At 34.5% G+C, this 14,849-nt stretch overlaps 1 long non-coding RNA gene across 1 annotated transcript in view; it reads left to right on the top strand.

Moving 5' to 3' along the window:
* LOC142350720 (uncharacterized) overlaps positions 1-14,849 on the top strand; it is a 39,583-nt gene that overhangs the window by 23,159 nt on the left and 1,575 nt on the right. The window contains exon 2 of the long non-coding RNA XR_012760899.1: positions 8,054-8,142. This is a non-coding gene — a long non-coding RNA (uncharacterized LOC142350720). The remainder of the gene's footprint in view (positions 1-8,053; positions 8,143-14,849) is intronic.

The raw sequence follows: 14,849 nt of genomic DNA, 5'->3' as shown, positions 1-14,849 counted from the left end.
GTGAACGTATATACCGACGCTTGGTGAACGAGATGACTTAGAAGGATGTTTGCGAAATTACATAGAAAAGACCTTCTTTGAACTGCTACTGGAGATGAACAGGTTTTTTTTCCTTCGGTTTCTTTCCATTCCAGGAGTTATAGTTAATTTGAATGACAGCCATTCTTACAAACTCTATTATTTTTATAAACACAAGCGCTGACGCAATTATGTAAGTCTCACTCTGATTTTCTAATAGTTCAACCAAACCAACTAAGTCGACATAATCTCTCATTATAAGCAATAAAGCAGCACAGGTTGGGTTTGCATTGACTCTGTGTGTGACGTGGGTCTACATAAGTTAAGACTTTCTCTTCTTGGCGTAAGCTTTGTAGCGTTAAAAATATATACCAATTTTCAAGTCAGTCTACTCAACGTCACAATGGGCGGACTTACACATTATAAAATTCTTTTGCCTAAATCTAACTGAACCAAAAAACTGAATTTGAATGTCAAAGGAAAGCCGGTCCTAAAGGTGATGGGACATATATAACCAGAGCCAAAAAACAAGTTCCTACTAAATTGCTCTGCCATGAAACAATTCACACAATGAGCAATTCTTTCCAGCAAAACAAAGCTGAATCCATTTATAGGGGCGGATTGTATGTCAGCTGACTCCAACCATGGGAAAATCATCCTCTCCAGTGTTGATTTGCCTATAAAACTGATAACGGTCCCAGTATCTATTAAAGAGGTTGAGAGTGCATTGAAAATTTTAACACATGAAAGGTGGGATTGAATCCCATATATTGAGTCCAGTTGTGTCATTTGGTAAACACGAAAAGACAAAGTACTTTCTACGTCAATTTATTGAATGCGTTTTTGTTCCTGAAAAATTTTTTCTATTATAAGAACTGGAACAACATGAACAACAACTGCGACATTTATTTTCAATGTACAACTTACCGTTGCATTGATAACAGACGATGTCTTTATTAAGGTGAACGCATATACCGATGCTTGGTGAACGAGATGAATTAGAAGGATGTTTGCGAAATGACCTAGAAAGGACCTTCTTTGAATTGCTACTGGAGAAGAACAGGTTTTTTCCTTCGGTTTCTTTCCTTTCCAGGAGCTATAGTTAATTTGACTGACAGCCATTCTATTCAGCATAGAATCTATTCGATTGATCCAGCGAGTAATCGTGTTCTATTGCACCAGATCTCTACTTTATTGACAAACTCCAATTGCTCTTATCAGTGTAAAGGTGATCATCAACATCCAACTCAAAATTTTCATCAGCATCTGTACGAAGCGCCAGCGAGTTTAACAAATTACCTAATAACTTAAAACTGAGTGATATGTGCCGATACATCTTTCGTGCCATCAAAAGGTTCCGGGGAAAACATGCTGGCGGTTTCCGTCGAAGTGGCCGTTTTGTTTCAGTCTGAGCGTACGTTAGTTTTGCGCGTGGGTTCGAGCGAGATTTTATGTGATATGCACCTGATTTTATCAATTGGTTCCCCCAGGAACATAAAAAAAAATTCACCAATTTTTGTTTGAAATTTATGAGAAACCAAAATAAGTTGCTTCACAACTATAATATTCTCCAAATAATTGGTATTATTTAAAAAAAAGTTGTACTAATTTCACAGATGTCATTCTGAGACAGTTTTTTTATTTACATTCTTTAGGAGCTCATGTAACCAATCTAGCAACAACAGCCCTTACTATCAATTAAATCTCAAATCATTTTCAATGCGTGATGTCGTCATTGGTTTATCAAATTGAGTTACCAGAAAATTCTGTAACTCTTATTATATAGAACACTTATTTCACTTAAAGACTCAGAACAAACATGTGTTGCTAGAGTTTCATGATTAACACAAGCGAGTAGAGTTACGCAAAAATTTGGACAATGTTACCATATCCAAAAGAATTCATCAATAAATCAATTTTTCGAAAAAAAGTCTCACTATAAAGGCCAGGGAACTACTTGTGGAGTGTTTTCTTACTTGCTCATCCCTTGCTTTTAGTCCCCGCTCGAATTCTCCGCCCTTCTTGCATCTTTTTTCAACGATTCAGTTCTTTCCGGTCAATTTCGCCCATAGGGGTCGTCACTTCCATTTTGAGCGGAATTTGTGCGGAATCCTTGAAATGGGCTGCAACCAGAATTTTTGAAGAAACTCACTGGTTGCAAGGACTGAAGTTTCTATCAGACAAAGTATGAAATATGAAGAACAATTACAAAAACATTTTTTCAGAAACGTAATTAAGTTTTTTTTTGTCACAAAACAAATGCGGATTGCCAACCACTGAAATCTATTAGCTTCATCCTTGACGCAACTAATTTTGGCTACTGGTGTGAATTTAGAGTTGTTGTAATGGTACATTTTCAAATTGCGTGATAAAACTCAAATACGGGACCGACAGAACGAAGAAGCCAACAATTTTTATCCAGCTTTTCCCGGGCTGGTACAGGTTATCGCAGGCAAAAAAAGGGGTTTACAGAGTCCTTTTGGAGCTACAGCACAAAATCAACTGTCACCCAGAAGATCGAAAAGAAGCTTATGACATTAAGAAGATCTATTGGGTTCTTCAAAGCAAAACGGTAATGAAAAACATTTTCATACAATGTTACGATTGTTGAAGACAGATATAGCAAAACTGCAACCCTACAACATCAGAACCGACTTGATATACAGGTTGAGTCAATCCAGTTGCCAGCAAAAAACCGGTTGGGACTTGTTCGAGTGGGAGAAGTATCATACCAAAATGACACTTACAAGGAGATCTATTGTTGCTCGTTCACTTGCTTAACTGTATGAGCAATTAATCCACAAAGTGGTGATGAGTCTGAGTAGAGCTTTTCAGTACAAATGAATTTTGTAAGAGATTGAGAATGAGATTGAGATTGAGATACATCTCCATATATGGAAATTGATATATGGATCGGAAAAGATTGCTCGAAATTACACTTCACGTGGGGAACCTCATGTCGTTGAGCCGATGGAAGGCCTCATTGGAACGTGCAAAAAAACTCCTCTTCGACAACGTGGGTTGCGAAAAATCTGTCGAGTTCATAAAGTTATCAACAGCAGACTTTTAGGAACAGTCAGCACCAAGGATGAATTGGGCGACCAGGGTAGTTGTTGGCCAGACCGAATTGATGCCGGAAAGCGGGATCCAGACAGACAAAACCCAAAGATAGATATGGACCACACTAAACAGTCTTTTTTCAGACCACTCGCCAGACCGAAAATACCAGACGCCAGACAGTTGTCCACCCGGGCCGAGTTTTCACCCCTAATCCACACCTATTTAGCGGGGATTAGGGTGTATGCGTATTCCACTCCTATCTATAGTGGAAAAGAGGGTAATTTTTTAAAATTACACTCCTATAATTACACTCTTCCACTCTTAATTAAGTGGAGAAATAGGGGTGTAATTTTTTATTTATACACTCTTTACACTCTTTTCCCCGTTATTTTTGGGCAAAATCCTCGGCCCGGGCATACAATTGACACGGACGGAGAACTTTCAGATTTCTGATGCAAAAATCTATTCTGTCAACGATCGCCTCCTAATTGGCATAAACTTTTTAGGAGCTATCTGCTTTACGGTAACACTACAAATTCATCAAAATTTGTTGGCTCCGACGTATGATTTTTCCTAAAAACAAATATAACCTTATTCTTTTTTTTAAAAAAAAAATTATTACAAAACTATGATATATGAAATCGGACAGATGAAATGAAAGAAAGAGTAGTGGCCTGAGTTTTTCGGAAAGGAATTCAGAGGTAAACTTAAAAAAATGATTGTTCCAACTTTTCACAATTTGTCACTGCTAAAGCTTTAACAAAAAAATGGTTTCTCATTGGTAACAGTTTTTGTAAAAACTAACCAAATTAGAAAGTTTTTACGGTATTATGAACCAAATGCTTCTTAAATGCTTCGAATGTTCCGAAAAGCGAACACAGTATATATGTTATAAAAGCTTTTGATTTTTAAGTGGAAGCAAAAACAAAACATGCATAGAAACTCATTGGTTGGTCCAGATACCTGATACTTACAATTTTGATCAAAGTAACGTACGGTACTAGGTAAGTAGAAAAGGCATGGAATACAATACCCATATGCCAGAAACAATATTTTATGACAAATCTAGTGTAATTTTAACCTCCGCTCTTTTTTCAAATGCAGAAGAGAAGAAATGCAAGCTTAGCTTCTGTCAACGCATCAACGCTTCTGTTTGAATCCAGATCAAATAGGGTCGAGACAATTTTTTTCAACCAGAGCAAGGGTTAAATTATTAAAAAAAAGAAAACAAGGGTAAAAAATCAAAAAGAAATGCAAGCGCATTAAGAAATAGAAACTCAAAGCTTTAGAAAAACTATAAGAAGAATAAACTGAGATTGAGCATATGTTTTTAAACACAAAAAATAGCATAAATTTAATGAGATACGCTAGCGCAGGTTTTTTTGAAAAAGTATTTCAACAAAATAGCAACAAAGAACTCATGACTCTAACATGCTATTGAGAAGGGAAGATATCACGGAATTCAAGATTTTGAAAATAGAGGAATTGGACAGTTTTTTTAAATAGAACGAAGCGTGGCAAAAACACGAATCATTTTGCTGTCATTCTAATGTCGAAGCCAGCACGATTCATTTTTTCTGAAACAAAGTTTTACTGATACGTCTGATATAAAAAAGTACTTGAAAAGGGCTTCGCTTCTGTTATCGCCAATCAATGAGATGAAAACAAAAAACATGAACAAATAGTTAGTACCGTGATGTCAATTACTTTATTGCACAACTTGACAATGCAAGATTTGTCAGCAATGGACAACTGATTGCTTAATAGAGTTATCAGCTCAGCAAGTGCAGATTTGCCCCTGTACAAACGGACGTTGGATTCATTAGATTTCTTCAAAAACATTTTCTGATAGGAACAATGATTTTTTATTCATAGCGTCATTGAATTCAACTAAAAGCGACAGAAATTAACTGGAAACAAAATTCAAGTTGAAGCAAAAAAAGAAATCAGATAACGATAATCATGGTTATTGACACGGAGGGAAAGTTCTCGGATCACTGATGCAGAAAACCATTCTGTTAAAGAGCGCCTTGTCAGTGGCAGAAAACTTTTATGAGCTATATCTGCTTTACGGTAACACTGCAAACTCAACAAAATTTGTCGGCTCTGACATATGATTTTTCCGAAAACAAATTTAACCGTTTTTTAAAAATTATTAAACATGAAAATATATGAAACCTGAGAGATGAATTATCTCAAACAGCAGTTTGAGATAATTCTAGAGTAGTTTGCTGCTCTTTTTTGAATGCAGCAGAGAAAAAATGCAAGCTTCTGTCAACGCAGAGTAAAAATCTTTTTGGGAAAATCTCAGTTAACAGAGATAAACTCCCGTAGAGCATATCAAATGCAGTTTCATGGAATTAAATTTCAAGCACTCCGGAAAAAACTTAAGAAGAAGAGCAGCAAGTGATTTATTATTCATTTTAATATGAGTTCGAGGCAACTTGAAGCCATATCAATTTTGTGCTACAGCAATAGTTGGAAAAAAAAGATGAGAGAAAATGAAAAAAAAAACAACGAAAGGAAATGCAAGCGCATCATGATACTCAACGCTTTTGGAAAAACAAGAAGAAAAAACTAAGCTATAGAACACATGTTCAAGCACAACAATTGAGTATAATTTTTGTGAGTGAAGCTAAAGCAGTTTTTTTAACTAGTTCAACAAAAATAACGACTGAGAATTCATAGCTCTAACAAGCGACAGATAAAGGGGATTGCATGGAATCCATATTTTTTAAAAAAGAGAGGAATTGAACAGTTTTTTAATTAGAACTAAGCCTGGCAAAAACGTAAAGTATTGTGCTTGTCATTCTATTGTCGAGGCCAGCACGGTTCAATTTTTTTTCTGAAACAATTTCTATTGAAGTGTTTGTTATAAAGAAAAACTTTCATGTGAAAAAATTTGGTTCCAGAAATCTATAGCATCAATCCTGTAGTGTGTGACGCATTTTTTTGCTTAATAACGGGTGCATTGAAAAGTGCTGCAATGATACCTGTACAAGTCATGAGGTAAAAGCAAGGCTTCTAATAGTACACCAAAATCAGCTCAAATTGTCTTCGGAAAGTTCTTTAAACGAATATTTTGCAGAAAGCAGTTACTGTAGATTTTGAAATATATAATCATATCTTCAAAATAAATGGCTTCCCTCAGTAAGGTTTCCGCTGTGCGTGCACCTGTCAAAACTCCGGAGAATCGTTTTGTCGATTGAGCCAAAAATCAGTACACATTGCGCGCTATAAGGTGTATAAATAAAATTTGATAATCTTGATCATCAAAGTTCACTATAAAAGTCAGATAAACAGAAGCAAAATTGGTTCGATAAGAGATTTTGTTACAAAACAGTTTTGTTTTCAAAAAAACAACCAAGTGTTCAACTGCACAAAAGTACTATTTTCAGTGACGCAAATTTTTCAGGTTTAGGTCCACTGCTGTTCTTCGTCTATATTTACGATGAATCTAACGCGCCTTAAGAACAACTACTAATTGACATTGATAGTAACTTCTGTTTTGGGAAATACGAGCAATCATAACGTGTGCAACTACACGCGTGTAATCAGACGTTTGTAATATATCAAAATAGATGGACAAAACAAATTAATTATAATTTGAGAGGAACACAATTATTTTCAGCTACAAACTAGACAATGAAGATGCCCTTTCAATAGAATGAACTTAGCATGTATTTGAATGTTTGCTTAAAAGTGAAACCGAATTCAAAATTAGGAGCTCAGATCTGCTGTGGAAAATAAAGGCAATAGACTTCTACAATGTGAGGTGTAATCTCGATTTGAAGCTGTTAATCAAAACGTGAAAAATATACATACAATCACAGTATCAATAAGCGTCTTGATATACGGCGCAAACCAAATATCTTTACCATAACAGGAAAATTTCATCTCAATCAATTTCTAAACGGAGATTTAAAAAAGTAGGAAACCCAAAAATTCAACAGAAAATAGAAATATGTTTTTGATTACATTGTTACGAGCTATCAAATTTTTAGCGCAAGCTCATACACAGATTTATCAACGTGTAGTAGGAAAAATATATTACAGCAGAAGTATCAGAAAATTCAATATCAAATGAGATAAGGAGCTAGAATCGTCGTATATTTACTTTAAGATTCAACAACAAAGAATACTTACAAAAAAAACTTAAAAAAAAAACGTTTTTAAAAAAGATCAGATAGTTTTGCAATTGAAAAAAAGTTGGAGAATGGTACAACTGAATCTCAAACAAAAAATCAGTTTGCATAAGTTAAGCGACAATTCCTTCTACCGAAACACTTGACATGGATTTGTCAAGTGTTTCGGTAGAAATTCAAATTGGGTCTTATCAAAACAATTCTAAGTGGTGTTTTTGACATTGCCTCCTTACAAATATATCTTTTATCGAAAAAACCCTCTCATTACATTATTGGGCTCGCTAAGATTTGGTGCTCAGTTCTTGTTTAATTTTTATAAAACAATACTGAACAACTTATTAGACATTTTTAATATTTTTTTTATAATACGCACGTTCACAAGAAATCAAGAAACCTGTTCGCTTTGTTCGTGCAAAGAGGCAACACGACTACGCCTTACATGTTTACATTTAGGAGTGTGACCTTCTTGTAGGATTTTACTATAGGATCTCTGTTTTTTGGATGCTGTCAATACAAAAATATATTTCAGACGAAAATAGGCTTTTCGGTAAAACCGCAAAAAAACTTCAACGAGTGTTAGAAGAGACGTCAAAGCAGTATTTTTACGTATCAGATTTTGCAGAGACGACGTTAACAGTATTTTATTCTGCTTATCCCTAAGCCTAAATCTGGAGCCTGGAAAGAAACAGAAATATTGAATAGTGAAAACTTCAATAATTTTTTTTGATGCTGATGATAATAACTCTAAGCTCAGCTTCTTTATCGCTTTTCGCAATGATAAATCTCTTTAAATTTTTTTGATTATGATTTGAACTGATCAATTGTTTTAGGTGTGCGAAAGGATTCTCGGGAGAGCGATGCCAATATTCGGAGAAATAGGCACTAACATACACTATCATGGAACAATAGAGCAACAGGGGTAAATCAATGTTTTCACAATGCTTTTGAATGTCTTCAAAACATACCTCGTTTGCTTAATACATTTCCTCAATACAATTTGAATTTTTGAGGGAAATCGTTCTTTTAGTCAAAACGCAAAAATGACAAAACTTCCACGATCAAGGAAGCTACTAACGCATCATAGTCGAGGCGAGCTGAAAGCTGTGAAAATGGTAAAATTTGAAGTAACTGGTGTGACTGCTGTCACAGATAAAAACGAGCATTGCGATAAATGCGGTTGAAATATTACATCTGAATTTGCATTTCCTAAGAAACAATCCCAGAAAGAATCATTATTGCTCTTAAAACATAATAATATACTCCCTCCTAATTCAATTATTATATCGCAATAGTGGTAATCTAATTGAGGTTCAAAACGCAGCCGGAAGAATTCCTGAAACAGTTTAAAGGAGATGATTGACTAATGGACATCTTACTAAATAAAACCAATTACTTTGAATAAATGAACAATGTAAAGGATTCTGACCCGAAACGCTGATAAAGAACCTGTTTAAAAAAGCGACAATGTTTGATGTTACTAAACGACTACCGATTGACCAGGGGAATTTCAAACTTGTCTGGAACAAACTGGTCAGACATTCACCCATCCATCACATAGAAGATTTATATTTAGCGACAAAAAGCAACAAAAAACAGAATAAACAGCCAAAGTTGAATCAGATCATACACCTCACTCTTATATAATTTGAACTCACGCTATTTTTTGAAAACAATATTTGAACAATTCCATTAGATAGCTGAAACTCAATTCGAAGCAGCATGGCGGGGCAAGAACCCAATTACAGAAACTGGATCAGCAACAAGTAGTAATTATGAGGTACCAAAAATGTACACGAGATTTAGATTTACAAAAAAACAGCACCATAAAAGCACGTGCATTTCCACTTGGTTTAGCAAAAAAATCCGCGTTAGATATAAAACATCTGACTAGTTTTTGCGAGGAACTTAAAATTAATTTGATATACAAAGCTTTGAAAATAGGCAAACGAGAAAGCAAATGAGCAGCTGTAGAGCAGTCTTGCGTTGTTTTAACTACTGCTTACGTATTTTTTTTCGCTCTGAACTTTTTGTCCCAAAAATGGCTAGAAAAGACATCAAAAATTTACTGTTCTTGATTTACAGTCACAATTAACGAGTGATTTATCTAATAAAGATGAGCAAATCCTAGCTCTGACAACTCGAAATGATGATGTGGAAAAACAGAATTCGATTGCGAAAAATATTCGCCCAAAGATTAATTTATTTTGACCAATATACACCTCAAAAACAGCATTGTACCACTTGCAGATAGAGTTTGTTATTTTTCCGAGAAAAACCTAAACTATTCGACCCACCAGGCAATTGTAACGCAACCCATGTTGTTGGAAAGAAGGAAAGTGTTTCACCCTCAAAATTTATTGAGTTTTGTTGCAAAAAAAATGAAATTTATGGACAAAGTCGTGGTTGGCAAGTCCAATGCTTCCTCATTACGGACGCTCAATTTACAAGAATGAGCGCTTACCGCCTCATCAGCTTGCAAGTAAGAAGAATTCAGAACGTTGTGGTTTGATTACTACCAAAAAAATTTGTAGCGTCAAAGTGTTCACAATTAGCGCCAATAATTTAAGCTCAGCCGTGGTAAGATCAGTTGATGATATTCAAAACCTTGCAGTTAAAGAACAGCCAAGCAGTCGGGATAGTTTTTACGCTCCTGGTGTTAGAAAAGTCTCAGGTGCCCATGAAGCTCACCTGGGGAAGTATTTTGAAACTTTGATTGCAGTCAAACTTCCATCAATTTTTTTTAAAAATGATTGAATGATTGCAACGAGAAACAAAAACACAAATATCAACAAAATGTAAACATAAAGTAAACATATATATAGTGCCAGAAAAGTTAAGAATCTTTACTGAATCTTAACTTTTTTTAACCTCAGTTTCTCTGGCATAAATTGTTCTTTTTGAAGCTTGAAAACCTAACAACTAGTGCCAAACCGTTTCTTTAAGGTAGGGAGACAGTTTTGTGGCATTATTTTAGGTCACTCAGGAAAAATCATAACCAGCTGACGTAACTGGTAAAAAAATTGCAATTTGGACCAAAAGTACTGTGTTTGGGCTGGTCTTGCTATAAAGATAGTTACGCAGTTGAAGGGCATAAGATAAACGAATACTGTTCCGCACAAGTTTTGAACAGATAACATAATCAAATGGAGGTATTTCAATTTATGCAGAGAAAAACTAAAATTCTGAAATTATAAACGCTGAGCGAAGAAATAGAAAGTTTGCTTGATAGAGTTCATAAAAGGAATTATTTTTGAAAATTTTCATGAAAACCTCCAACTGCAGAACTATCTGTAGTTTTAGAAAAATTTGAAAAAAAACAATCAGCTTAAATGGATATTCGATTGGCTGTGGAGATTCCAATAATGGTTCACTAGATTGTCAGTCATCAAAGAATCATCAAACCTAAGGATTGAAGAGTGCAGTTTTAAGCAGACAACAGTAAAACCAACTTCCGCATAATGCGTTCACCACTTATTTGCCCAAAAAATTAAAAAGTCAAACAAAAAACACCAAGACAAGCGACCACTGTCCCGTTTCAAAAGGGCTTCCATGTACAAAAAATGACAGAGCCAAGAGCAACTGATGAATGAATTCAACACGAGACGAATCTGGTTGATCCTATTGTTTCCGCAAAGTTTCTTCTTAAATTAGGTCATCCAATCTCTAATTTGCCAGCATCTGACCAAAATAGTAAGGTTGAAAATCTGTCTAAAATCTTAAAACAGCGTCTTGACGATGTGATGCCACTAAAATCCGTTGTATCAATCACAAACAAGAAATAACTATGGTCAGATAAAACGGCAAAAACAGCTTTTCTTGTTCATAACAAGTATTACAAGCGCTGCAAAGAAAAACCAAAAATAAGAAAATCGAGAGGTCTCTCAACGCAAAACAAACGATGCGACATCGAAACTACGCAAAGCCACGGAAAAATTTGACGGATCAAATTTAGGCAGAAACGCTTCCATAAAATCAATTTTCAGATTCTATAACTGGTTTTCTTGTGATGATAATGAGGGAAATAATCAAAAAATAACTACAGACAATCTGAAAGAACTCTTTGCAGACATGCGACCAGCTCGGCAACAAATTTTCCTTAAACAACATTTATTCCATTATCTGGTCACAACATTAGTCATATTTTGGTATACAAAATATAACACCTGATGAGGCGAGGAATTTGATGGAAATCTTACCAAAAAACGTCAGCTTAATCGATATAAGCTATAAAGTTCGCAAAATTTCCAATCCCATCCTCGCAAAGACTTTTTCTGATAAACTAACCAATGCATTGAAGAAGCTTATTTTTTTCTAATTTTTGAAAATTGGCAAGAGTTCTGGTGATCAGAAAAGTGCTGAATTTTTTTGCCGCAAAAATACCTAGCCATCACATTTAGGAATGTTTAAAAAAAACACAAGAACGATAAGATTCATTAGAAATTATGACATTCTGAACCAATATCAATTTGGAATTCGGCCAAGTTTGAATTGTGTTGACGCGTTCAAAGACCTGACAGAGGAAATCCAAACAGTATTGGAGATCAAATTTTCATGAAATTTATGTTTGCTTCATCTGACAAAAATCGCACACAGTTGATCATCACTTTCTCCTGAAAAATCTTGAAATCTTAAGTTTAAAGCTATATGGAAAGCCAGCTGAGTGACAAAAAACAATATATTTTATGGAATTACTCGAAATCAAAGCAAAAATCATTAACATATGGCATAGTGCTCACTTTTGGGTCCCGTTTTGTTCACTTTGTACATCAATGACCTGCCCAATGCAGAATTGCTCTCTAAGTCAATGATACTAGTTTTTTGCTCTAATTAAAAAGTTGGAAAAATCTCAAAAAAATGCTGAAATTTTAAACCAATGGCTATCCTTAAATAAAATTACTTTGAATGCAGGCAAAAACGAAACCAAATGCTTTCGAGTCAGCAATGATGCAGCAAATGGTTTTGATTTTGTCAAACAATATGATACATTCGAATATCTTGTCATTTTCAACGCGAACACCTTCTCCTTGTTTACAACGCATTTGCAAAATCAATCATCAACTTCGGAGTTCTAATCTATTGCTGTACATATGAATGGTCATACCTACAGAATATCCTAAATTTTCTAAAACGAACTGTAGGGAAGATTTTTTCATTAAAAATTCAACGCTGAAACGATGACAAATGTTTGTTCAAAACAACACCTTTTCATTATTCGAAGAACATGTTTTAGCGGTTTTCTGTGAGTTATTAGAAAAAAAGAGACGGTAGCTATGATAAAGTTGTTGATTTAAATGCCCAACTTATGAAAAGAATATGTACTAGAAAAGCATCTCAAGAAATCTTAAACCCACAACGAAAGCGGGAAAAAAATCAGAAACATTCTCACAAGAATAGGTTTAAAAAAGATTTAGCATCCTCCAATCTGCTACATTTCAGCCAGCATTCTTGCTAATTTTAACAACACTGGCATTAAAAAAATTTTTGCAGAAGCTTCAAAGAAATATATATGTGTTTGAAAGCTCAGAAATTTTTGACCCTTTCTCCCATTGAGAAGCGGCTCAAGTATATCATTTTAGGTTAGGTTTTCTTTGGCGGGCAACGACTTGAAGACAAGTGATTTTCACATTGATTGTCAACTTTGGACTAATGTTTATTTGCGATAAAAATAAATACATCAATTTGTATCTGACACTAATCCAACAATACTTAGTTCAACCGAATTCAGTTAAATTTAGTTCGTTTTACTTAGGAAGGTAAATAGTTTTCTGTTTGTGACCGTTTTTCATTTTAAAATTGACGTTTATTTCAGAAACCTTATGTTCTTTTCCTAATTAAGAATCTTTACTAAAGTTAAGAATTTTTACTGAATCTTAACTTTTCTTAACCTCTCAACCTCTCAACTTTTCTTAACCTCAGAATCTTTTCTAAAGTTAAGAATCTTTACTGAATCTTAACTTTTCTTAACCTCAGTTTCTCTGGCATAAATTGTTCTTTTTGAAGCTTGAAAACCTAACAACTAGTACCAAACCGTTTTTTTAAGGTAGGGAGACAGTTTTGTGGCATTATTTTAGGTCACTCAGGAAAAATCATAACCAGCTTACGTAACAGGTAAAAAAATTTGCAATTTGGACCAAAAGTACTGTGTTTGGGCTGGTCATTTTTCAGATTCTTGTGATGGTAATACTTCTTTTCCTGTGATGATAATGAGGGAAATAATCAAAAAATAACTACAGACAATCTGAAAGAACTCTTTGCAGACATGCGAACAGCTTTGGCAACAAATTTTCCTTAAACAACATTTATTCCATTATCTGGTCACAACATTAGTCATATTTTGGTATACAAAATATAACACCTGATGAGGCGAGGAATTTGATGGAAATCTTACCAAAAAACGTCAGCTTAATCGATATAAGCTATAAAGTTTGCAAAATTTCAAATCCCATCCTCGCAAAGACTTTTTCTGATAAACTAACCAATGCATTGAAGAAGCTTATTTTTCCTAATTTTTGAAAATTGGCAAGAGTTCTGGTGATCAGAAAAGTGCTGAATTTTTTTTGCCACAAAAATACCTAACCATCACATTTAGGAATGTTTAAAAAAACACAAGAACGATAAGATTCATTAGAAATTATGACATTCTGAACCAATATCAATTTGGAATTCGGCCAAGTTTGAATTGTGTTGACGCGTTCAAAGACCTGACAGAGGAAATCCAATCAGTATTGGAGATCAAATTTTCATGAAATTTATGTTTGCTTCATCTAAAAAAAATAGCACACAGTTGATCATCACCTTCTCCTAAAAAATCTTGAAATCTTAAGTTTAAAGCTATATGGAAAGCCAGCTGAGTGACAAAAAACATTATATTTTATGGAATAACTCGAAATCAAAGCAAAAATCATTAACATATGGCACAGTGCTCATTTTTGGGTCCCGTTTTGTTCATTTTGTACATCAATGACCTGCCTAATGCAGAATTGCTCTCTAAGTCAATGATACTAGTTTTTTGCTCTGTTTAAAAAGTTGGGAAAATCTCAAAAAAATGTTGAAATTTTAAACCAATGGCTATCCTAAAATAAACTTACTTTGAATGCAGGCAAAAACGAAACCAAATGCTTTCGAGTCAGCAATGATGCAGCAAATGGTTTTGATTCTGTCAAACAGTAAGATACATTCGAATATCTTGTCATTTTCAACGCGAACACCTTCTCCTTGTTTACAACGCATTTGCAAAATCAATCATCAACTTCGGAGTTCTAATCTATTGCTGTACATATGAATGGTCATACCTACAGAATATCCTAAATATTCTCAAACGAACTGTAGGGACGATTTTTTCATTAAAAATTCAACGCTGTAACATGACAAATGTTTGTTCAAAACAAGACCTTTTCATTATTCGAAGAACATGATTTAGCGGTTTTCTGTGAGTTATTAGAAAAAAAGAGACGGTAGCTATGATAAAGTTGTTCATTTAAATGCCCAACTTATAAAAAGAATAGAAAAGCATCTCAAGAAATCTTAAACCCACAACGAAAGCGGGAAAAAAAATCAGAAACATTCTCACAAGAATAGGTTTAAAAAAGATTTAGCATCCTCCAATCTGCTACATTTCAGCCAGCA

The sequence above is a fragment of the Convolutriloba macropyga genome, chromosome 12, assembly GCF_964194025.1.
Source record: "Convolutriloba macropyga chromosome 12, txConMacr16.3, whole genome shotgun sequence".
Lineage (NCBI taxonomy): Eukaryota > Metazoa > Xenacoelomorpha > Acoela > Convolutidae > Convolutriloba > Convolutriloba macropyga.
This window is presented reverse-complemented; position numbering and strand designations above follow the sequence as displayed.